Source organism: Pongo abelii, chromosome 3 (assembly GCF_028885655.2).
Source record: "Pongo abelii isolate AG06213 chromosome 3, NHGRI_mPonAbe1-v2.0_pri, whole genome shotgun sequence".
Classification (NCBI taxonomy): domain Eukaryota; kingdom Metazoa; phylum Chordata; class Mammalia; order Primates; family Hominidae; genus Pongo; species Pongo abelii.
This window is the reverse complement of record NC_071988.2, coordinates 212,165,384-212,188,400: the sequence shown is the minus strand read 5'-3', so window position 1 is coordinate 212,188,400 and position 23,017 is coordinate 212,165,384. Positions and strand designations below refer to the sequence as shown.

The window sequence follows — 23,017 nt, the reverse complement described above, 5'->3', positions numbered from 1 at the left end:
TGTCAGTGTGTGTGCTGGGGATCGGTGGCGAGCAAGTGTCTTTTGTTGTCCATTCCTTTCTCACTGCCTCCTGCCACCATCCTTACTCTCTGCTTCCATTCCCTCTTCTCACCATTCAGTTCTTCCGTTCTCTCCCTGTGTTATGTTCTCCCCCATAATTGCCGTCTTCACTCTTCCCCAAATCTCTATCCCCTTAATTTGTCCTTTCTTAGTTCTCCCTCCCCAGATTTATTCTGAAAGTTCAATGGACCCCTAAAAATATGAAATACTGCATTTTAAGGGACATTAAAGATATGTAATTTTGATTAATTTACACTGTAGCCAGTTATATAAGAACTATTTGATTTCCAATGAGCCTTTGAAAAGTCTTAAAGTTTTTTCTGAAATTTTAACATTACATTTTTTGAGGAAAACTAACTCAAACACTTTAAGATCAGTTTCTTCTTGGGAACTTTATTTCTTGGCTCACTAAAGGGTCTGCACGCCTATCTTTACAGTTATGGAAGCTGCTAGAATGGAACACAGAATTGGGAGGTGAGAGAAATTCTGTCGTACGTTCCCACATCCTGTTCTTGAGGGGCTGTGACAGGTTTGGGAGGGCAACAGTGTGAACACAGATTGAATTAAATACACTTGTGTCAGGGTGGGGTCTGGCAAAGGCAGGATCTAGTTAGCATGAGTCTGGATAGGCAGGATTTCTGGACGGAGGTCTACTGGACCAGAGTTTTTGCGGAGCAATGGGTAGGGATTGAGCCTGGTGCAGCTTGGAGTCAAGCTCAGGGTACGGAGGTCTGAGGCTCCGTTGTGGGAACAGGAGCTCCTGCTGCCCGTTACTATGGGCAGCTCACGTCTTCCTCCACCCCTCTATTTCTGAGATGAGACTTTTGAAAGAGCCAGGCATAGAAAAAGGCACAACTCAAGATCTTGTAGGAGTGTCCAAGTCTTTATTTGTGGTGCATTATTCATTGTCTGTGGGGATGACCACACCTCTTGTGAAACTGCGGCTCCTCGGGAGCTGATCCTGCAGTTGCCTCTCTCTTTAGCGTTCCACCTTCTGCAGTCTAATGCTTTCTGGGAACAAGGAGAGAGGACAGTGGCAGCAAGCCCTTTTCCTCTTTCCATCTAGGTCCCCCCAGGCAGGAGATTAAGATATGGGCTTAGTGAGATATCAGATCATTGAAGTTAGATGGCACAGGGCCATTGGTAAAAGCCCTAGGCCTGCCTCCTACAGCTCTCAGGCTAGATAGTCTGGACTGTAAATTTTTATATGGTTTTCATTTATATAGTTTAGAGAGTAAGGTCAGAAATGGTGGAGCCAGATTTCTCCAACCACTTGCGAACTGTGACCTTGGGCATGCTATTTTACCTCTCTGTTCCTCAGCTTCTTAAACTTTAAAGTGGGCACACAATAGTGTAAAAGCAAACACACAGTAGTTTCAGCTATTGTATTTATTGCACCAACAGCTGTGAGTGTAGTTCCATGTCTTAGCTGACAGAGGTGAGGAAGTCTTCCTGAAATATGACTACAGGTAGAGGCTGTTGGGAAAGCCGTGCTTTGAGGCCTGTGTGGTAAATCAGGTGCATTAGATTAATTACCTAATCTGTGGTAGATGAAGGCTGAGCACCTGTTTCCTCCTTTGGTTGCATCTTCCTGGACTGTAGTGGCTGCAGAGCCGAAAACTACGTTTCCCAGATACTCTTCTGCCTGAGCTTCTAGATGCAAATTGGCCTCACCGATCAGATTCTCTTATGTATGGACTGCAAGTCAGAACAGAGAAGGAGGTGTCCCCCTGCTGGCTGGCTCAGCGGTGGGGACAGAGGGTCTTTCTGTAGCCCTGTGCAGTGTCTGGCCACCAGCTTGGGTGGGTATAGAAGGCAGTTGTCTCTGGATTCCTGCCTTCCTGACTGGGCCATCCCTCTGGATGGCTCTGCAGGGTTGCTGGGGGTCCTTCCTGGAGACTCAGCCCAGAGCTCACTCCTCCTTTCAGTGTCATTAGCACCCAATCTTCTGTATCACACTCCTTTCTGCGGGGTAGGCAGTAATTTCTGCTTTTTACAACATAACCTTGATATTACAGTTTCACAGATGATTATTTTAAGTCTATGGAAAGCTAAAGGAAGAGGCAATCTTTTCTGATTTTCCAAGGCTGGTAGGTCACACTTCTTAGTTGTACAGTCTCATTGGATTCCCCACTTGCTAGAACTTTCCTAGGCTTCCTCATTTATCAGCTCACACTATGAGGACTCTTAGTCCTTGTAAGGTGTGTCTAGGGATTTTCCTGTATCTCACTTAATATATTTTTCTCAGGTTGACTGCAGGAGGGAGATCTGACTATCAATAGTGGTATTGGTGAGCCCAGTAACTATGTGATGGGACCTGGATATGATGCAATCAGTCAGTCTAACAATGGGGAGATTAAGGTCCAGTTGTTCTGCAGATACCACACCTGGCATCCTGTCTAATGTAGACTCTCTATGTTAGGTGCACGAGTGAACTTACAGTGTGGCAAATGAGGAACTACTTCAGTTGGGCTTATAGTTTTGTCCACATATTTTAATAAGATATTTGATTCAATGTCAACTTAGATCTTGAGAGGTAGAAGAGATTCTGCCAGAAGGTCAAATTAACTGATATCTATGATTGCAAATCCAGCTGAGGATGAAAATACTGGATGAAATGTGAAAGGTAACTCCCATTGTGGGGACCTTGTATAACAGAACAAGGTGGGCACAGCTGTGTGGGTTCCTTGCTGGCTTGGATAAGCTGATGCTCAATGCCGAGAGGATGATTCTTTCTCCACGGTGCATGTCAGTGGTAAGTTCAGTAGTTCAATTGTACAAGCTAAGCAATTAGCACATATATTTTTAGAAGTTATTTTTATTTATTTTCATTTTTAAACGTCTATTTCTGAATATGCAAAATCTAAGCTCAGCGAAAGTAACTTGCATAAAACAGAAACCCCCATAAGTGTTAAAAAACCAACCACGGTTCCTAGAGGAGGGAAGGTTGAAGGTGGAGAACTGTGGTATGAAATTCAGGGAGAATCTCCACAAAGTTCCAGGTGCTGTGTGCTCCTTGTTGGAGAACAGATGAGTGTTTTCAGGTGACAGGGAGGATTTAGTGCCCAAGAATTGCAGTTGGGCACACTGGGGTGGGGTGGGGAGTTGCCAGGACCAGGCTTAGCTGAGGGCAGGAGAGATTGCTGGAAACCACGGCTATGAGCATATTCAGTTGAACAGCAGGTTTTGGTGCATGTGGCCAGCCAGCAAGAGAGAGGGCCAGGGAGCAGTGAGGCGGGCTCTGGAAGCTGCAGCAAGGCGGGCTCTGGAAGCTTAGGTGGCTCCACATTCTGCTGTCTGTGCCCTACCATTTTTATTTGAGCCAGTTTAATTTTTTTTCAACTAAGTCTCCCTCCCTATCTTCTTCCTCCTTCTCTCCCTTCCTTCTCTTCCTTACCCTTTTTCTTCTGACCTCCATTTAGTTTTAATTCTTCTTTTTTTTTAAAAAAAAAAAGTTGCATATGTATAGTGTGAAGAATTAAATAATTCCGTAGGGTCTGTTGTGCAGAATAATAATCTGCTATCCTCCTCCTCCATTACGTCTTTTCCAGAGGAAATATAATAGCTTTAAACTTTACTGCCTTTTTTTTTTTTTTTGCTGTTTGCCTCTATATTTTAAAATAGCATGCTTTTATTGCTACTTTTAAAATTTTCAATTTCAGGCATTATTTATGGAAGTGAGGGCTTTCCTTTCTTTCCTCCTCCCTCCACAAAAAGCATCCTCCCCATTGGTTACACTTTTGGTTAGATCAATATTCATTGTTTTCATTTATTGTGACTTCTATAACTGCCACTCAGTGCTGAGCCTGTGGCAAATTATGATGCTTTTCCTTTCCTATATGACTTTTTGTCCTTTCTGGATTAATAGCTGTTTTTTTCATTGTTTATGTCTGTATGTTTTGATTACTAATTTAACTCCAAACTCCCTGCTAGTTATCCAAATCTCCTTTCTCAAATTTCCCAGACATTAGGTGTTCTGAGACTTCTGTCTTCTTGAGTAAACCTGAAAGCAGGGTTCTTGCTTTCAGGACCCACGCTCAGCTGTATGTTCCTGGGCTTTCCCTCCACCATCACTGTAGGGATTCCCTTCTCACTTTGCTCCTCTGTTTCCTTGCTTGAGCCTTCCTCTGATTTCGAATACGTCCTTGTTTTGGGGATGCACCTCCTCCAGGAGCTTGTACAGAATGCATGGGACTCTATCCGTCAGGATTCAGAGGGCAAGCTCTAGTAAGAAACTTCAAGAAGCATTTAATAAAGGGATGGTTTACAAAGATATGGAAAGCTGAAGAAACTTGGGGCCAGTACGAGCAAAAGTCCTTTTCCATACCTAGGTTTGGGGTCATGGGAAGGAAGCAGTTACTGGGATCTGCAGACAAAAATATATTTGAAGGTAGCAATCCACCCACATTGGTCTTGCGGGAATTTTCTCATTTTGCTCATTTTGGAACTCCTACCAGACAATGATCATCCTGCAATGATGGCCTTTTCTTCTTTATTTTATATAATTTGGAAACTTTGCCCTATTTCCTGTGGGTTTATTCAGTTTTTTTTTTTCTAAACTTCTATAGTTTCTTGTGGGGAGGCAACGTTTTACTATCATATTTTAAATTTCCAAGAGCTTGTTTTAGTCCTCTCAATGTTCATTTTTAATAACATCTTGTTCTTGTTTCATGATTGCACTATTTCCTCTTACTTTTCTGAGCATAGTAATAATCTTTTTGAGGGGAACATTGTATTCTCTCTAAATAGTTTTTCTATAGTATCCTCCAAAATGTGTTTAGCATGCTTTTGTGTTTATTTTATCTTTCCTTCAGGTCAGTGATGTTTTTTTCAGATGGTTAGATTTCCTTGTATCTCTGGTCATATTTAAAAGTAGAAGATGAAGAAGCTGATTGGAAGCCCTGAGCACATTTGTGGGTTGCTGTATGGGCTCTGATGTAGGATGATCTGGTTGAGCCATTGTACTGGGGAATCCTTGATGGTTATACCGGTTATACTGGTTGTACTGGGGAATCCTTGATGTTAGTGACTTTTGTCTCTTCTCTTGGGCGGAACAGAGTCCTCAGAGAAAACCTTACAATCTTCTGCAGAGGGTGAACATCTAGCAATGATCTGGGAACTAAAGGGAAGAAGATTGCTGGGGTCGAAGGAGGGCCTCAGCATCCAGGATCCAAAGTTTCACTTCATCTTCCCTTTTCAACATAACCATCTCTGATGACATCTTGAAAATTTACATTTATCTTCTCAAATGACTAGCCTTCCATTTTCTTGCTAGAGTGTGGATCTTGAAGTCTATCTGTTTTTAAAGTGGCTACCAAGCCGTCCTTCACCTTCATTCTACTTCCAGTGCCTCAGGGTTCCCTGCTGAACCTCTGGGAATCTCATGGCTCAAATCCAACTGGCCACTGGCTTCCTTACTGCTGGTTGAATGAGGAGTCATCTTTCTTTGGTCCACCAAGTCAGTTACCACCTGCCTTTCTGCCTTCTAGTTATGGCTTCTTTGATCTTTCTCCATATCCTTACAGGTCTAGGACCTAAAAAAATTACTTTCATGGTGTGTTAGCGGAGTTTTGTGAGGGTGTGTAAAGCTAAATGTTGAAATTTTAGTCTCTTTCCTAAGGCAATTCCCCATTCCTAGAAGAAGACAGCTACATGGTCCCTCACCAGAAAGGCTGCTTTCTTCTGGATGAATTGGGCTCCAGCTGGAGATTTGCTGGTCTGTGGGCTGGTGAAAAGTCAGGCTTTTATTCATGGCTGTGTTGTTCCTCTGAAGCTCATTCTGCCTTCTGGAGACCCAGCAACAGGGCCATGTTCTGAACAATGGTGCTCTCTTTTCCCTTTTGCAGTACACCATCCTCCATTTCTGTGACCACATGCAACTCCAGCCAGTCCCTATCTCAGATAACCTGAATGGAGGCCACACCTCCCTGAGGTCCCTGGGGCTCATTTTCTGAAGGGCATCACGGGGACTGGAACTCCCAGATCATCTCCTATGTCCCATCCTGTGCCCCAGTCTTTTAATGACCCTTCAGATGATATATTTAAGAGATTTAATCATGGATTACTGCATTATACCATAAAACCTTTTTGCTTCCATGCAGTAACTTTCTGATGCCTGTAGCTCTAAGAGTAATAAAGATGGAATATTCAGGCAGTATTTTTGTCTGTGAGGTTTCCCTCAAGTATCTTTGTTTAGCCAACCCAGGGACAACATCCTGTGGCTTTGTTTTCCTCTGGGAGCTAAACTGGCTCACTTTATCAGGGGTGAAGCAAGATAAACCTTAGGAATAAATAGTTTTGTGTCAAAAGTTGCTGCCTTGAAAATTTGTTTCCACAGGGTGTCAATGTGCTGATATTCCAATCTTGCAGCAATCAACTAGATTTCATAGAATTAAAGTCAATTGGAAGACAATTTGTGGGAATAATTTCATGATTCAAAGCATTCAGGGAAAACGTGTTTGCTCAGCTGCAGTGATTGAAAAATTGAAGGCAACGAGAGTCATATGTTATGCTTGGTTATGTCCTGCTCTGATGCCAGTTTGGAGTAAAGGCTGAACTTTGCTGTTGAAAGCCACTGTGGAAAGTGGAAACATTGTGCATTGCTGAGGGTAGGAATGTATTTACTTATCCAGAAATAAACGCATCCTTGTCTCAGTGGGCTGGGAGATGGTATCAATCCTTTCCATTGCAACAGATCCCACTGCCTTCTTTTTTCAAAAGAGTAAATATTTAAATAGGTAATACAGAAAAGTTATTGCCATTTTTCCTCCATGAGCCATGGCTGGGAGTCAAAAGAGAGAGTGAGGCAGAACTCACATATGGGGAAATAATATTGTGGACGTTATATATAATCCTTTTAAAGTAACAGCATTAGACTTCGTGATTTGCAATTGGCCAAATTGAGAAAACTTTTCTCAAAAAGCCATTTTAAGATAAAAAATTATGAATTTTCTTAAGCCCTGTGATTAGAGTGTAACACGTATTTATGGTCCCCCCAGGCACCACCCAATAAAAATGGTTAAAACCTTTAGTACTTTTAGTAGTTCACAGTTTTATGGCCAAAGTTATTTTGTAGATTTTATGCTTAAAGCAAGGTCAGTGTATTGCACTGTATAAATTATTCTAAGTAATTGCTCAGTTATTTTATAGCTTAGTCACAGGATTTTTTCATTATTAAACATAGCCTTTCCTTTAAAGTTAGGATGAGAAGGGCACGATAAATCACAGGGCAGCTTGCCATTGGGGTTTCAGCTTTACCTGTGATAAGGGTTTAATAACAATCTGGCCCAGACACCAGCTCCCTCTCAATTACCTTTCCACATGGGCATTAGTTCACACTGTTTATTAAAAACTCCCCTTGTAGTTCTTAAATGGAGTGTTTCAGATTAATGGCCCCCATGGAGTTTAACTTCATTGCACTTCATTAAAGCTAGATTGTACAAAAGGTTACTTCAATTAAATCCAGAATGCGACCTTAAATCTGTATAGATTTTTTTTTTTCAGAAAATGTGATAAAATTGTTCTGCCAATCCTTCAAGATTAACAAGAAAAAATCCCTTTCAGTAACCAAAGTACAAAAATTTGTGTGCCTGTTCTGAGTTTTCCTCTGGCTGTACGACTGGATTTTATAGAATTAGAGGACAACTCGTGGAAAGAGCCTGAAGTTATAAATGGATCAAGTTACCAGGGAGCTGAGCCCCAGTGTGAGGCTGGAAAGTTTGGGAGACCTTTTGTTCCCCTTGAGTGGATGCTGCACATTTGGTGCTTTAGAAAAAAAACTATTTTGCTTCCCATATAATAAAAATATTTTTCTAAATAGACTGGTCTGTGTCTTTTCCAAAAAAAAAAGTGATGTAAAATCTTCTGAGGTTTTCTTCCTTAGCTACTCCAATCTGTGAGGTGCAGTTTGTGGCAGTTCTTAAACATTGTTTCCTCAGGAAACACAGGACAACTCAAGGCATTAATTACCCATCCTGCACCATGAGCATCTGGCCTCATTGTCTAGAGGCACTGTGGAAAGTGATGCTCATTAACACCATTACTCAGTAGCTCCATGTCATCCTTCTGTGAGTTTCAAGCGACTCAGTGAAGTCAACCCAGATCCATTTCCTGCTCTTTTTGGATGGACAAGATGCTCACAACCAATGCCCAGAATCTGCTTATAGTTTTAAAAGCTCTTCTATTGTAAATAATTTTTAAATGCCATTAATTTTATTTTTTGAGATGGGGGCTATGTTGTCCAGGCTGGTCTTGAACTCCTGAGCTCAAATGATCTGCCTGCCTCGGCCTCCCAAAGTGCTGGGATTACAGGTGTGAGCCACTGTGCCCAGCCAAAAAATGCTATTAATTTTCGATTATTAAAAAAAGTTGGCCAGGCACGGTGGCTCATGCCTGTAATCCTAACACTCTGGGAGGCTGAGATAGGTGGATTGCCTGAGCTCAGGAGTTAGAGACCAGCCTGGGCAAGATGGTGAAACCCCGTCTCCACTAAAACACAAAAAATCAGCTGGGCATGGTGGCAAGTGCCTGTAATCCACCTACTCAGGAGGCTGAGGCACAAGAATTGCTTGAACCCAGAAGGCAGAGGTTGCAGTGAGCCAAGGTTGTGCCACTGCACCCCAGCGTGGACAACAAAGCAAAACTGTCTCAAAAAAAAAAAAAAAAGTTAAGCCTATATTGAGGTTTTAAGGAACTGAGGCTATCATTGTTACTCAGATGTCAGTGTGTCTGAGTTTGTAGTATTGTTGCTGTTTGGTTTTTCTGCCAGTATTTTTTTTTTTTTGTCTAGGTTCTGCCTACTTTTCATGATCAAAACTGGCATTTACTAAGGAATCCAAAATAATCTAAGCATTTATTCAAATGTCTTATATATGCATTATACATGACGATATTCATTGCACACTTGTGCATAGGGTCAGGACTCGGCGCAGAGAGAAGAGATGTCATCTGGGGAACGTGACACGAAAGTCCTCTCACTGGGTACATTTACATATAAGTAATTTATCTGGGTGGAGACACTGAAGATTTGTTTAAATACAATATTGTATGAAGAATGGATGAGCCATTAAATGATTATCACCAATTAACAGCCAAGTTCATTAAACTAGCATGTTACTTATTTGAATCCTCAGGGGACCATCAGAAAATGGATATATTTTGACTTACAGAAATTACCACACTGAGAACAAGTGACACTACGGACAGGTCGGCCCCACTCTGGTGTCACTGCAGGGAAAGGGAGGCACTACGGACAGGTCAGCCCCGCACTGGTGTCACGGTGGGGAAAGGGTTTTGCACAACCGGAAGGGAGAATGAAGACCCTGGGCACTAGGCATTTTAAGAGCAAAACAAAAGAATACAAATAAGTGAGAAAATTGTATCTACTTAAGAATTTGGGATTGTGTTGTCTACACATATTGTAGGTTAACTAGTCTCCAAATGTGGTCTTATTCTCCAGATCACATTTGGAGACTAGCTACTACTAAAAACACAAAAATTACCTGGGCGCATGCCTGTAATCCCAGCTACTCAGGAGGCTGAGGCAGGAGAATCGCTTGAACCCGGGAGACGGAGGTTGCGGTGAGCTGAGATCGGGCCCTTGCACTCCAGCCTGGGCAACAAGAGCAAAACTCCGTCTGAAAAAAAAAAAAAGAGAATAGATTTTAAATAAAAATGTTATTTAATTAACATGTAATAGGTTTATTATTACTATTTTAAAATAAATCACTAAATATTTTTAGATTGTTAGTTTGTATTTTTTCTATGATAAATATTAATAAGTATAAATATAAATCAAATCAACAAAACTTTTTGAAGTCCAGGATACTTTTTGAGCCTAATGTGGTCCTGAGAGTCAAGTATTTGGGGGCCACTGATCTAGGTGGTGAATAAATTCCTTCCTCATTGTAATTTGTCAGGCATTTAAGAATTGCCTGTGAAGAATGCTGGCATTGAGAATATTGAAGTCCTGGGAATACCTCTATGCATGTACTTCTCCAAATGTAGTTGGAGAGAGAAGTTTTGCTAAAACAGCTTTCTCACATTTATTTATTTATATATAATTCTTTTTAGAGACAGGGTCTTGCTCTGTCGCCCAGGCAGGAAGTCAGTGGTGTGATTGTAGCTCACTGCAGTCTCAAACTCCTAGGCTCAAGCCATCTCCTGACCTCCGCCTCCCCAGTAGCTGAAAACAGCTTTCTATTATTACATAAAGCAAACATTAAGGAAGAAGGCTGTGACTGCAGGTGCAGCAGGGAATAAGTAAGAACTATGAAAATTAAAAGGAAGGAATTTGAGGGCATTAATAACAAGCTTATTCTAATTCATCACTTTCCTTTGGTATAGTAATTAGACTATTTTGCCACTGATGAGATTTTAGAATAGAATATTAATTTGTATCAGACTTAATTAAAATTGAAAAACAGGCCAGGCATGGTGGCTTATGCTTGTAATTCCAGCACTTTGGGAGGCTGAGGCAGGCGGATCATGAGCTCAGGAGTTCAAGAGCAGCCTGGCCAACATGGTGAAACCCCATCTCTGCTAAAAATACAAAAATTAGCTGGGTGTGGTGGTGGGCGGCTGTAGTCCCAGCTGCTTGGGAGGCTGAGGCAGGAGAATCACCTGAACCCGGGAGGCCGAGGTTGCAGTGTGCCGAGATCAGGCCACTGATCTCCAAGCTGGGCAACAGAACAAGACTCCATCTGAAAAACAAAAAAAAATTGAAAAGCAATGTTTTGAACTAAAATGTCTCAAATGAGCATGGATAAACAGTTGCAAGTTGTGACCTGCTAGTTGAGAATTGGAAATAATTGGGAGTCCTTGGATTGGGATGAGGAGCAGAGAAGGAAATCATAGGATGATGTGCAGAACGAAGCAGCTAGTGGAGCAACAACAGCTCCTAAAGTAGGTGACTAGCATCTTGCAATAGTATTGGAATAAGTTTTCCATGCAATTAAGCTGCACCATTCAAGTATGACTAGAAAGTGACTGGCTTCAGTTTTAGACAGGAATCAATGGAAAAATCTCACTGGAGGACTTTGATGGCATTGGTGGAGATCATAAGTCTAATCTTTGACCAATGAGCAGAAGCTAGGGATGGGGTTGGAGATGCAGTTGGAGAGTGAGAAGAAGCAGTGTCCACATAAAGGAATGCATTCTTCCCATAGGAAAAATGGGGCACTGGTCAGAAATAACAAACACGCCCAGTCAAATCCTAAGTAAGTTTGCAGCTGGATTTTTTCCGGTAATGTCTTCACTGGCCTTTTGTCCTTGAGTTATTCTCATCTCCTGCACATCAGTGCCAGATTAGTAATCTCTCCAGACCCATTACATTATGACATTCTTTGCTTAAAACTTTCAGTCAATTTTATTACCTACTGAATTAACTTCAAGCACCTTCTCTTGCTATTTAAGGTCCTCCAGAGCTTGGTCTCACCCTGACTTTCTAGTTCCATCTTTTGACTCCTTTACAAAAGCCAGACTTGTCTATTCTTTGAATCTTGTATGCATTGAGCTGATTCTTATCTCCATTTGCTTACCAATGACATAACTTTGCACTTATCATGTTCTCCTTTTATCCAAATATTAACTACTCTTAAAAGTCAAGCTCAGCTATTGTCTCAGCCACTCAGGAGGCTGAGATGGGATGATCACTTGAGCCTGGGAGATCAAGGCTGCAGTGAGCTGTGATCGCCCCACCCCACTGCTCTCCAGCCTGGATAACAGAGTGAGACCCTGTCTCAAAAGAAAAAAAAGTCAAGTTTAGGTGCAGTGTGCAAAAGAAAAGAGTTGTCACATAAGGAATTAGTTGACCCTGAAATGTCAGACTTAGAGTGTTGGCTTCCTTTCCTAAGTCTTCCTCTCCTAAGTCTTCCTCTCAATCTCATAGGCTCAGAAATCTGATTTTGTTAAAAAATCATTCTTAGTATTGGGCTCAAAGAAGCTGAGCTTACAAGACTAATTTTAAATTACAGATTTTCCAGTGTGAACCCACAATGCTCACATTGGCAAAATTTCCATTTGAACATCACACTGTAGACAGAACTTTTTAAAAGTCTAAAAATTTCTAGGTGATTGCTTTTCAAAGATAAGGCTAAAAACATTACTAAGTTTTCATCTCTGCAATGCAGATGGCCTTACTAAGATCACCACTCTACTGAAGCCATTCAGCTAAAGCTCTCTAGAATTCTTCCAATGTTTGCATTTCTGACTTTTTTATTTTTACTTTTTGACAATCCATTTTACTATTGGCACATCCAATTATTAGGTCTTTTAATGTGATTAATGAGATTATTGTTCATTTTTGCTGATCTGGGTGCAATTCATTCTGTTTTCTTAAGGAGACATTACCTAGCTTGGTTCTGAGTCTTTATGTCTTGATTTCACAATCTAATTATTCAAGAGTAACCTTAAGTTTCATCCTTCCAAGTGCCTGGAAGAACATTTTATGATTTTACTGGCAACAATCATTATTTGATCTTTACAACAACCCTTAGGCAGACAGGGAAGATGAGTATGACCCCAATTTATAGATGAGGAAGCTGAGCCTTAAAGCATTAAGAGGGTTGTCTGAATTCACACATATTAACTGGATAAATTAGATCTCAAATTAAGACCTTTGTTCTACTACAGGACCGCCTGATGCAAGGACCACTTCTTCAGGCCAATTAGAGCACCTAGCAATGTGCTTGGATCACTGTACGTGCTTAATATATATTTATTTTAAAAAAGAATGAGGATACTACTATGACAAAAAAGTGAAACAAATTACCAGTTTCACAAAGTTAATTGTGAACTCCTAGGATGCATTCTTCATTGTCAACTGTCAACCCACTAAAGTGATTTTGGCTTTATGATTTGGAAAATGAGCATGATAATTCTTCCTGGCGTGAATTACTCAGGGTATGAGTGGACCTTGAAGGTTTAAGACGGGTTATTGCAGTGGTCATGAGCCACAGTCGTGTGGGTGAGGGTTTAAGAAGATACGTGACAGGAGGTGGAGGAGCACAAGGCTTTCCAGACCATGAGTTATAAGGAAAGTCAGGACCCTGGATAGGTCCCTGGTGCATAACAACTGTAATTGTGAGAAAGCTTTCTTCCAGATTATTATCTTTTATTTAGATTTAGGCTTCCCTGGGTGACGTCTCCTCCGATGGAATTCTTTGACTTGGTTATGGAAGATTTCAGAGTTTGGGGGAAGACTGCATCAGCGAGGTGCTCAGTTGCAAACAACAGAAATAAAGTCTGGCTAATTTAAGTAAGAAATTCAGAAGAAGCAATATTTATTAGAAGTATATTTGGAAGAATCAATCACACGTCTGGAGATCCATACTCAAAAAATGTGTGGAAACTAAGTGAAATTAGGCAGCTGAGAATGCATGGTTAGCACCACTGCTAGTGGACAATCACTGCCCTGATCCTGCTGTGCTTTAACTCCACTGCTGCATGGACTTTACACAGTCGCTACTTTCCTCAGAGCTTGGCATCGGTTTCTCAAGATCCTAGAACTGGCTAGAGCTCTGATTGGCGAAGAGCCTAGAGCAGGTGAGAGCTCTGATTGGCCAAGATCCTAGAGCTGGCCAGAGCTCTGATTGGCCAAGATCCTAGAGCTGGCCAGAGCACTGATTGGCCAAGATCCTAGAGCTGGCCAGAGCTCTGATTGGCCAAGATCCTAGAGCTGGCCAGAGCACTGATTGGCCAAGGTTCTAGAGCTGGCCAGAGCTCTGATTGGCCAAGCCTCTGCCCTAGCTTCCTGGGAGCAGAGTTGAGATGTCTCCTTCCATTTGGCCTTTGGAATGTTCTAAATAGCAAATGTGGGTACCTTTTTTTTTGGATGGCTGGGCCTGGTGGCTCATGCCTGTAATGCCAGCTATTCAAGGGGCTAAGATCGAAGAATTGCTTGAGGCCAGGAGTTTGAGACCCCTTATCTAAATACATAAAAATAGGCAGTCGTGGTGTGTGCTCATAGTCCCAGATACTCAGGAGGCTGAGGCAGGAGGATCACTTGATCCCAGGAGTTTGAGGCTGCAGTAAGATGTGATCGCACCACTGCACTCCGGCCTGGGCAACAGGGTGACCCTGACTCTAAACTTTTTTTAAAAAAGAAAGAAAACAATGATTATTCTTTGCTCTGACCTCAGGCTTCCCACTTTTTGAAGAGCTGGGTGGGCTAATGGGCTGGCCTGAGCTTTTGTCTTTGTTTGTCCCCACCCACCCATCAGACCACAAAAGTTGTTGCTGAAACTCCTCAAGTTCCCACATGCCCAATGATGACAAATAGTTTTAGCGCTCTGCTTACCTTTTCAGGTTTCTGGCTTGATTTAGATTCATAATTCTTAATATTTCTTACTTTCTTGCCAGATCATCAATGCATTTTTGAAAGATTTAAAAACATGGTATTCCATGTCTACCCTTACTTTCAATCTGCCTATGTAGGTCATCATACATGCAGAAATAGGAGTTAGGACTGGTTCTTTGTAATTATCTTACCAAAAGAATAAGGTATGCACCTTGAGCTAGCGAACAACATGATGCCTGGGAAAACGGGGAGAAAATACATTCAAAAAACATGCCTGGATGGTGCATCAGCGGGGCCAAAGAACTGTGCTCAGCAGACAGAGCCAAATATACACATTATGGCCAAATTTATTTGGATTATTTATTGCGAGCCTGGTATTCCTTCAATTTAATAGTAGAATAATATCTTAAGCACACGCAGACTGGTAAAATAAAAGAACCAGATGGTCAAAATCTGAATTTAACAACTGTATCAAGCGACTGCGTTTACTGCCGTTTATAATGTCAGCTTCTGGCTGAATTCTGAGCATGTCTTGGTCTCTGCGGCTCAAGACATCTCACACAGGTGCATCTGTGTGGTGAGAGCCATGATGAAGGCAAGACGGAAGCCCTGAAGTTCAATTTCCTTCATGACAACTAAAAGATCAACGGGTAGAAATGGCTTCTCTTCCTCTAAGTGGTAGGATTAAATGTTGTCACTTCTCATGAAGTTAACAAAAAGCTTAATCAGCAGAGTGTATTGATGAGGAAACACATAGTTCAGCATGCAGTCAGACCGTTCTGAGACTGCCTTGTGGTTTTGGCACTGTGGTTTCTTTCACTGGATGTGTCAGTGTGGGCATGCTCCCTTATGCAAGCCTGAACCAGCCATGCAAACTCCCAGCCTCTTTCTCTCATACTGTATTTTGGAACCCTGTTGTAAGACTATTAAAATATTTATAAAACTTTCAGGTATTGCGTATAATGCATTGATGCTAATTGATGCAATAAATGGATACTAATGCAGGATAGATTTTTCAAAATTCTGCGATTTTTAAAAATATATGATCAGCTGGAATGGCATGTGAAATACAATATTAAATTGCAGTCTTGAAACTGCCAAAGGTCAAACAAATACCTTTTCCTCTGTAATACGTGCAATAATGTTTCATTTAACCAGCAGTATTGGAGACCTAGGTATTTCCTAAACATGACTTTTACAAGTAATTGAAGGTTACCTCTAGAGAACTTCAACATTTTAAAATTTTAACTTGCCAGGATGGAAAGCATTAAAAAGTTCATTGCCCATTTCCTGAATTTAGAAATAAGAAGAACACGGAAAAATAGAGACTAATCAAACCCATGTTTCCACCACACAGATTTTCCTTCTTTATAAATTGAGGATATTGAATACAATGTAATATTTTTAAAATAACTATGTTATTATTGTAAACTTTATTATTACACCATGCTGTGTGATAAAATATACTCAGGTTTGTGGCATATGGGGATGGTTCAAAATTTTATTTACCTGGTTGTAGAAAATATGGAAAGCATAGAAAAGAAAATAAAAATGACTATAAACACACTAGCCAGAGGGTAATCACGGTTAACATTTTAGTGTTATTACTATTTCTTAATATAGTTACTATGTTACTGTATATACACTTTTTAATTCTTCTCTACCCTATTAATAAATTGGGAATGTTTTCTCATAGCCTTAAACATCCTTAATGACTTGCTCTCTAATGGTTATGTGATTTTGCCTCGTATGGCAGTGGCGTCATTATTTTGTTAACCAGTTTCCCGTTGATGAACATTTAGATTTATCCAGTTTAGCCATTGTAAGCAATGCTATAGTGACCACTTTGGTAAGTAAATCCTGGTGGACATCTTTTATTTATTTAGGAAGGGGTTAGGAAGCACTTACATCTTTTATTTATTTAGGAAGCTGTTAGGAAGCACTTACAGTGGGGTTTAGGAAGCACTTACAGTGGGGTTAGGAAGCTCTTACAGTGGGGTTAGGAAGCACTTACAGTGTGTTGTGCACTCTTCTATGCGCTTGGGATTCCATCTTTGTTCTTGCAATATTTATATTCCAGTAGATGAGACTTACAGTAAACATAGAGAAGCCTGTTAGATAGTATATTAGAACGTGGCAAATGACATGAACTGTGTTGTTTTAAGATAAATTCCTAGAAGGATCCTGAAACATTCTTCTAAAGTGCTTTTCAGAATGGTTGTATGGATTCAGTTTTCTGTCAAACATGTTTGCATATCTGTTTTCCTATCCTTGAAAACAGGTGTTGCTAAAGAAAAAAAACTGCCATTTGGTTAAAGACAATTTATTTTATTGCTTAGACTTGCTTTTTTTATGCTAGTGATTTCTGAACACATTTTAGTATGTTCATTGATTATTTGTATATCTTCCTTTGAAAAATACCTGTTTATGTCTTTCGGATAATGTCAATAATTTGAGGAAAAAAGCCTTTGGAGAAAGGAAATGCCATTCATTTTGTGTGCCCATTTAGTCACCCAGTGTTGTAGATCTATCTCATTTATTGCTCCTGGAAGCTCTTCTTTCTTTTCCTTCTGTTCCTGCCTTAATTTAGGAGGCCTTAATCTCTTCTCACCTGGATTTCAGCTAAAAGCTCCAACTGATCTTCTTGGCTGCAGCCTTATTGGCTTCTTTCCATCAAAGACACAGCCTCATAATCACCTTCCTGAAATATAAATCCAGACACATCATTCTCTTCGTTAAAATACTTCAGTCACTTTTTTTTCTTTCTAAGTGAAGCTGAAACCCTAGTGAAGTTTGCAAATCTTCCTATGACCTGGCTCCTGCCTACACAGCAAACCTCACCTTTCTGGCACATAGCAAACCCTCAATACGTTTTACATAATGGATGACATTGATCACTGCTAAAGGAGGTCCGGATGGCCATGGCTTTCCTCATGCCGTGGAGATTTAGGCTGGACCCTACACTAGCTGCTTCCAGATGACATGTATTGAGCAGTGATTCACAAATTTTCATTCTTAGGACCCCTTTACACAGTTCAAATTATTGAGGACCCTAAGAGCTTTTATTCTCATGGGTCATATCTATCTATATTCACTTTATTAAATACCAAAATGGAAAATGTAAAAAATATTTATCAACTCATTTAAAAATAATATTAAGACCAACACATTTTAATATAAATAACATTTTATGAAAAATAATTATATTTTCCAACTCCACCAAAAATTGGTGAGAAAAGGGAAATTATTTCACATTTTTGCAAATCATTTAAATGTTTAACTAACAAATGACGGTTACAGATGCGTGAATGAGCCCAGTCCTGATCAGCTGAGTCTGGCCCAGAAGATCAGGCCTATCCCAATGAAGACAGCTCGAATTGCACAAATGAGCCCAGTCCAGATCAGCTGAGTGCGGCCCAGAAGATCAGGCCTGCCCCAATGAAGACAGCTCAATTGTGAGCCCAGAAATTGTAAGTGAAATAAAGGTTGTTGTATAAGCCATTATGGTCGTCGGGGTTCTCCGGAGAAAGAAGTAAGATACGATATGTGAGAGGGAGAGATGTCTTATTATGAATTGGCCCACACGATTGTGGGGACTGGCAGGCTGGCAGGCTGGAGAGACAGAAAAGAGATGAAGAAAACAGAAGAGATGATGCTGAATCTGGAGCCCAGAGACCATCTGGAGGCAGGATTCCCTTTCCCTCAGGGACCTCAGTCTTTCTCTCTCTTAAAGCCTTCAGCCATTTAAGTGAAGTCCACTCACATTATGGAGGGTAACCCTCTTCACTAAATATCCACTGATTTCAATGTTAATCTCATCTAACAAATACCTTCACAGCAATATTTATACTGAGTGTTTGAACTAATATTTGGATTCATGGCCTAGCCAAGTTGGCACCAAATCACCCCTCGCAACCACCAAGTTTAGGATGGTGTGTTATGGGACAAAAGCCATCTGGTATACTTTGTAACCATCATCTCCGTTGGCCTTTCAACCCTGCAGACTCAACTGCCTTAAGAATTTTTCGGCAAAATTTTGCAAAATATAGTAATTTCAGAAGGCAAAATTATTTTTCCTTGTGAAATTTTAAGCTTTTAAAATATATTAATGTAGTAAATGGTTTAAAAATATTGGCAATAGTTTTCTATAAACAGACTTCCTCTTTGTGACTACAGTTGGATGGTACATATGTTTAAGAGTGAAACAAGGCAAATAGGTGTCTTTCCTGGAAGATGGTTTTGGTTGTTAGGTAGAAAGTTTTTAAATGTTTTTCTATCAATCATCTAGGAAATGTTAATTGACTTTCTTACCGGTTACATACTGGGCTCTGTGCTAGACACCTAGGTCTCAGCATTAATCTCTGTTCTACGGGTATAAAACAAAACTAGATGATTCTTTTCCCTTAGGAGTGAATTTTTTTCCTTAAAGCAGTTTGTTCTTCTTCATGTTCTGTCTCTATTCTGTGTATTTAAGTACTTTCACCAGAATAATATGCATTGGCTGCTCCCATGGAAGAAATTACCTGCTCCTTTCCACTCCCAGCTCCAAGAGCAGTGTGGAAATGAATGGAGCCAGAACAGTGCTCTGTGCCAGCTCTTTGTTGCTTTATTTTGTTCACAGATCTCTTGAGGCCAGGATTACACATAGTGCGTTGTTTGTGTGTCTGCATTTTCATGGCATGAAAGAGTTTTAAAGGCTCCAAATGGATATTTCCCATGATTTTGAATGAAAGAATCACTAGATGAAAGTGCGACTCACTTGAGATCTGCAAAACTTTCTAAACACAGCTAAACCTTGGCTTCTGAGTCTTGTTCGGTTCTGAAATAAGGCAATCTGCCTTCCTCCTTATAAATTTCTCATTTGACTGCAAACGTTCTAAATGCATTCTACTATCGTGGAGGATAAAATTGATGTTAGAAAGTTGATATAATCCTAGTAAGTACCATTTAAAGGAGCCTTAGTATGTTATGGCACTAGCTAACCAACTTGGAAACATTGTCTAATTTCAGCCTTATGACAATCATGCAAGTTAGGGACTAGATTAAGAAAACTGAGGCAAAGAGATATACTTAATAAAGTACTTTGCCTAAGTATACTCAGCTAGTAAGTGGCCGACTGAACATGAAAACCTGAGTATGTGTGACACCAGGCCCGTGGTCTAGATCACTCCACTATGTATCCCTGACCATAAACCTGAGTGTGTGTGACACCAGGCCTGTGGTCTAGATCACTCTACTATGTAGCCCTGACCACATCACCATTTGTGGGGTGAGAATGCAGTCCTAGCTCAGTGGGTAAGAGGATCCAGGTGAGATTACCTCTGATCAATCCTTTGCTTCTTTACTGTTATTCAATGGCTCGGTATCTCAGTTTATTCCTCTTTAAGATTAGAATAATAATATAGCCTTCTTCCTAGGGTTGTTACAGGAATTAAGTTAATATGGGTATGGTGCTTAGAATATCACCTGGCATATATTAAGTGCTCCTTAAATGTTAGCTCTTCTTATAAAATTGAATGCAGCTTTTCCATCAGGATGCCAAGTTTTTGGTTTTCTATGCAACTAAGTCAATAATCTTAAATTTAGTTGCTAATGACTTTTAGATTAAGGTTGTGTCTATGTGATTCCAAAGGACAGATAAGGTCAATTTGGAAACAAGTCAAGCCTATCACCAATTCAATGAAAATGTTAGTTAGGCTCATGTTTGCTGTCTTGAGGAACAAAAGTAACAATTCTTTTTGTAAAAAACTTTTTAAAAGTCTTTCAATTGGTTGCATGATTATGTTGAAGTCAGTCTTTAATTTATTTAGAAGCAAAAACAAGCAAAACTGTTGGGACGTTAAGGCGTCTTCAGTGTGGCTTCACACCTCCACACTTCCACGCTCTCGAAGGGTCTGTAGAAGGTCTTGGAGCAACGTGTGGAGAGAGCAGAACGGTGGGAGTCAGGCTCAGCTTTCCCCAGGAATGTTCTAGGTTATTACATGAGCATCTCAGGCAGATCATCACTTGTTCTGTAATTCAGGTTTTCCTACTGTAATTAGTGAATTAAGCTTTCTTACTTGGCTGCTGTCTGAGGGGTCTCAGAGCCCTTGCAATGCGCTGGGCACTTTGTGAGTGCTTCGAATGTACAACATAGAAACACAGGGCCAGCTGGGCCTACCATCTTTATCACAATGTTCCACATAATTATAAATGTCCCATTTATAATTTTGTTTTTAAATGCATGTTCTTTCAAAAGGTTGTTACAATTTTAACAACAAATTTTGTTAATATTTTAGAAAACTGGGAAAATACAGAAAAGCATAAGGAATAAGCTAGAAATCATGCAGAATCTCATCATCATATAGTGGCACATTTATGTCTAGAAAATGGTTGTTTTAAAGTGTTTGCATGGACTAGGGATGTATGAAGTTGCAGGACAAAATGAAAATCTGATTATTATTCATGTCAGCCCTAAGAGTGGTGTTAGTACTTGATACAACTTACATTATTTTAGCTTTAAAAAAGTATGTTAATCTGAACTGCAATAAAGCTAGAATTATATTAACTTGAAAGGATGTCTCTGGGAGTTGTAAGTCAAAACAAGGCTTTATTACAAAAAAATAATAATAATAATGTGGAGATAAATTGCAAGTATGTATCAAGAGTTATGTCTGTGCTACTTTGGGGCAGAGAGTTTCCTGTTTGGGTTGAGATTTGCAGAGCTGGTGATTTTTCAGGACTACACAAGGCTCCCAGGCAGGTCACCGAGGCTCAGTTCCCCTAGAGCACCATCTCGCAGCTCTTGAGGCAATGCTTGGTTGACTGTGTGCTGTCACCCAACCTTTTATATAAAAGATGAGACACTCTTCCCACTAATGGATGCAAATGTAAGAACTGGCTGCCTGAAACAGCAGTGAGGTAAGAATTACTATCTGAGGCCACATCAGCCCTGGCACCTGACTTATGTTCAATACGCTCCTCTCTTGGGCTACACAAATAAGTGTAATTGTTTTTAAGGACAAATTCCTGAAACAGAATTCACATCTTGTCCTTTTCCCGCGGGCTGCAACTCTCCTGGTGCTCTGGGGGGAAGCTTAACAACTAAGATTCAGAGCAAAGCAAGACGATGCCAGCAGCAGGCTTTGGGTGCTTGTGGGGCAGCAGGTTGTACCAGGGGCAGGTGCAGACCCCCGCCTCCCTTGCCTTCACCACAGCCATGACAGGCCAGGCCAGGCCAGCCCATCCATCATCTCTCTAGGATATCTCAGGGGTTCGAGGCCACCGCAGCATTTGCAGCACACTCCACTCGCTGATCTGTGATATGGGAGATGTGCTCATTGGCGAATAAATCACCATGTCAAGTTAACGCCCTGTGTCCGAGGTGAGTGACTTCGAGGTCAGCATAGCAGTGTACCATTGGATGCAGCGGGTTCTGCTTCTGTGCACAGTGCCTCGACATCAGAACATAAATTTTCAAATACCAGATGTGATAAAAGACAACATCAAGCTTTCTGTTTTTTGAAGGAGAGGAGAAGGAGATCCTGAATACATTTTCTGAAATGTGCCTCTACTTCCTTACTGATCCCGACACGTGGGAGGAAGGAGAGGAGGACGGTGAAGACCATCAGCAAGGGAGAGCAGGTCCCCTGCCCTGGTTCCCTGCCCTGGTCCCCTGCCCTGGATCCCTGCCCTGGTTCCCTGCCCTGGTTCCCTGCCCTGGATCCCTGCCCTGGTTCCCTGCCCTGGTTACCTGCCACATATTGTAGGTCTTTGGGCTACATTTCTACTCATTGGCTGAACATAAAAACTGTCCTGTGAGCTATTTGGCAGCAAGTTCAAAGCCAAGAATATTAACTCTGTGAGGCACCTTAGACAATGCCTGTCATAACCCCCACTTGACAAATAAAGACGCACGTTCTGACTCACCCACCACCCCAGGAGCAACTGACCAGGCTGAGGAACTCTGTCCGCTGCCTGCAGCCCACTTGGCCTTCCACTGTGACATCCAGGCTGAGGAACTGTGTCCGTCACCCGCAGCCCACTTGGCCTTCTACTGTGACGTCCAGGCTGAGGAACTGTGTCCCCCGCCCGCAGCCCACTTGGTCTTCCACTGTGACGTCCTTTCCAGGACTCTGAGCAGAGATGGGTTTATAACAAGCATAAATTGTTATTTTGTGTTTATCTGCACATCAATTTATATATTTTGAAAATTAAAAGAAATCCACTGATAAGAATTTTTCTCACAAGTTAATTAAGGAAACTAGATCAATGGAAAGTTCTTAGGTTATGAAAATATTGATGTGAATATGTTATGTGAGAATCATTTCAAAATGAGTTAAAGGGGCTGGGCACAGTGGTTCACGCCTGTAATCCCAGCACTTTGGGAGGCCAAGGCGGGTGGATCATGAGATCAAGAGATTGAGACCATCCTGGCCAACATGGTGAAACCCTGTCTCTACTAAAAATACAAAAATTAGCCGGGCATGGTGGCGCGTGCCTGTAGTCCCAGCTACTCGGGAGGCTGAGGCAGGAGAATAGCTTGAACCCGGGAGGTGGAGGTTGTGGTCAAGTGACTGCACTCAAGCCTGGTGACAGAGCAGGACTCCATCTCAAAAAAAAAAAAAAAAAAAGAGAGTTACAGGAATCTAGGATATTTTGCTCTCTGTCCCTGAACTTTGG

General features: G+C 41.1%; 1 long non-coding RNA gene across 1 annotated transcript; it reads right to left on the bottom strand.

The window, feature by feature from the left end:
- Positions 1–928: 928 nt before the first annotated feature.
- Positions 929–22,314, bottom strand: LOC129059211 (uncharacterized). Its single transcript, XR_008524935.1, has 5 exons — positions 22,265–22,314; positions 16,968–17,057; positions 10,681–10,760; positions 9,561–9,695; positions 929–1,071 (listed from the first exon to the last, which is right to left on the bottom strand). It is a non-coding gene; the product is annotated as an uncharacterized LOC129059211 (long non-coding RNA).
- Positions 22,315–23,017: the final 703 nt, after the last annotated feature.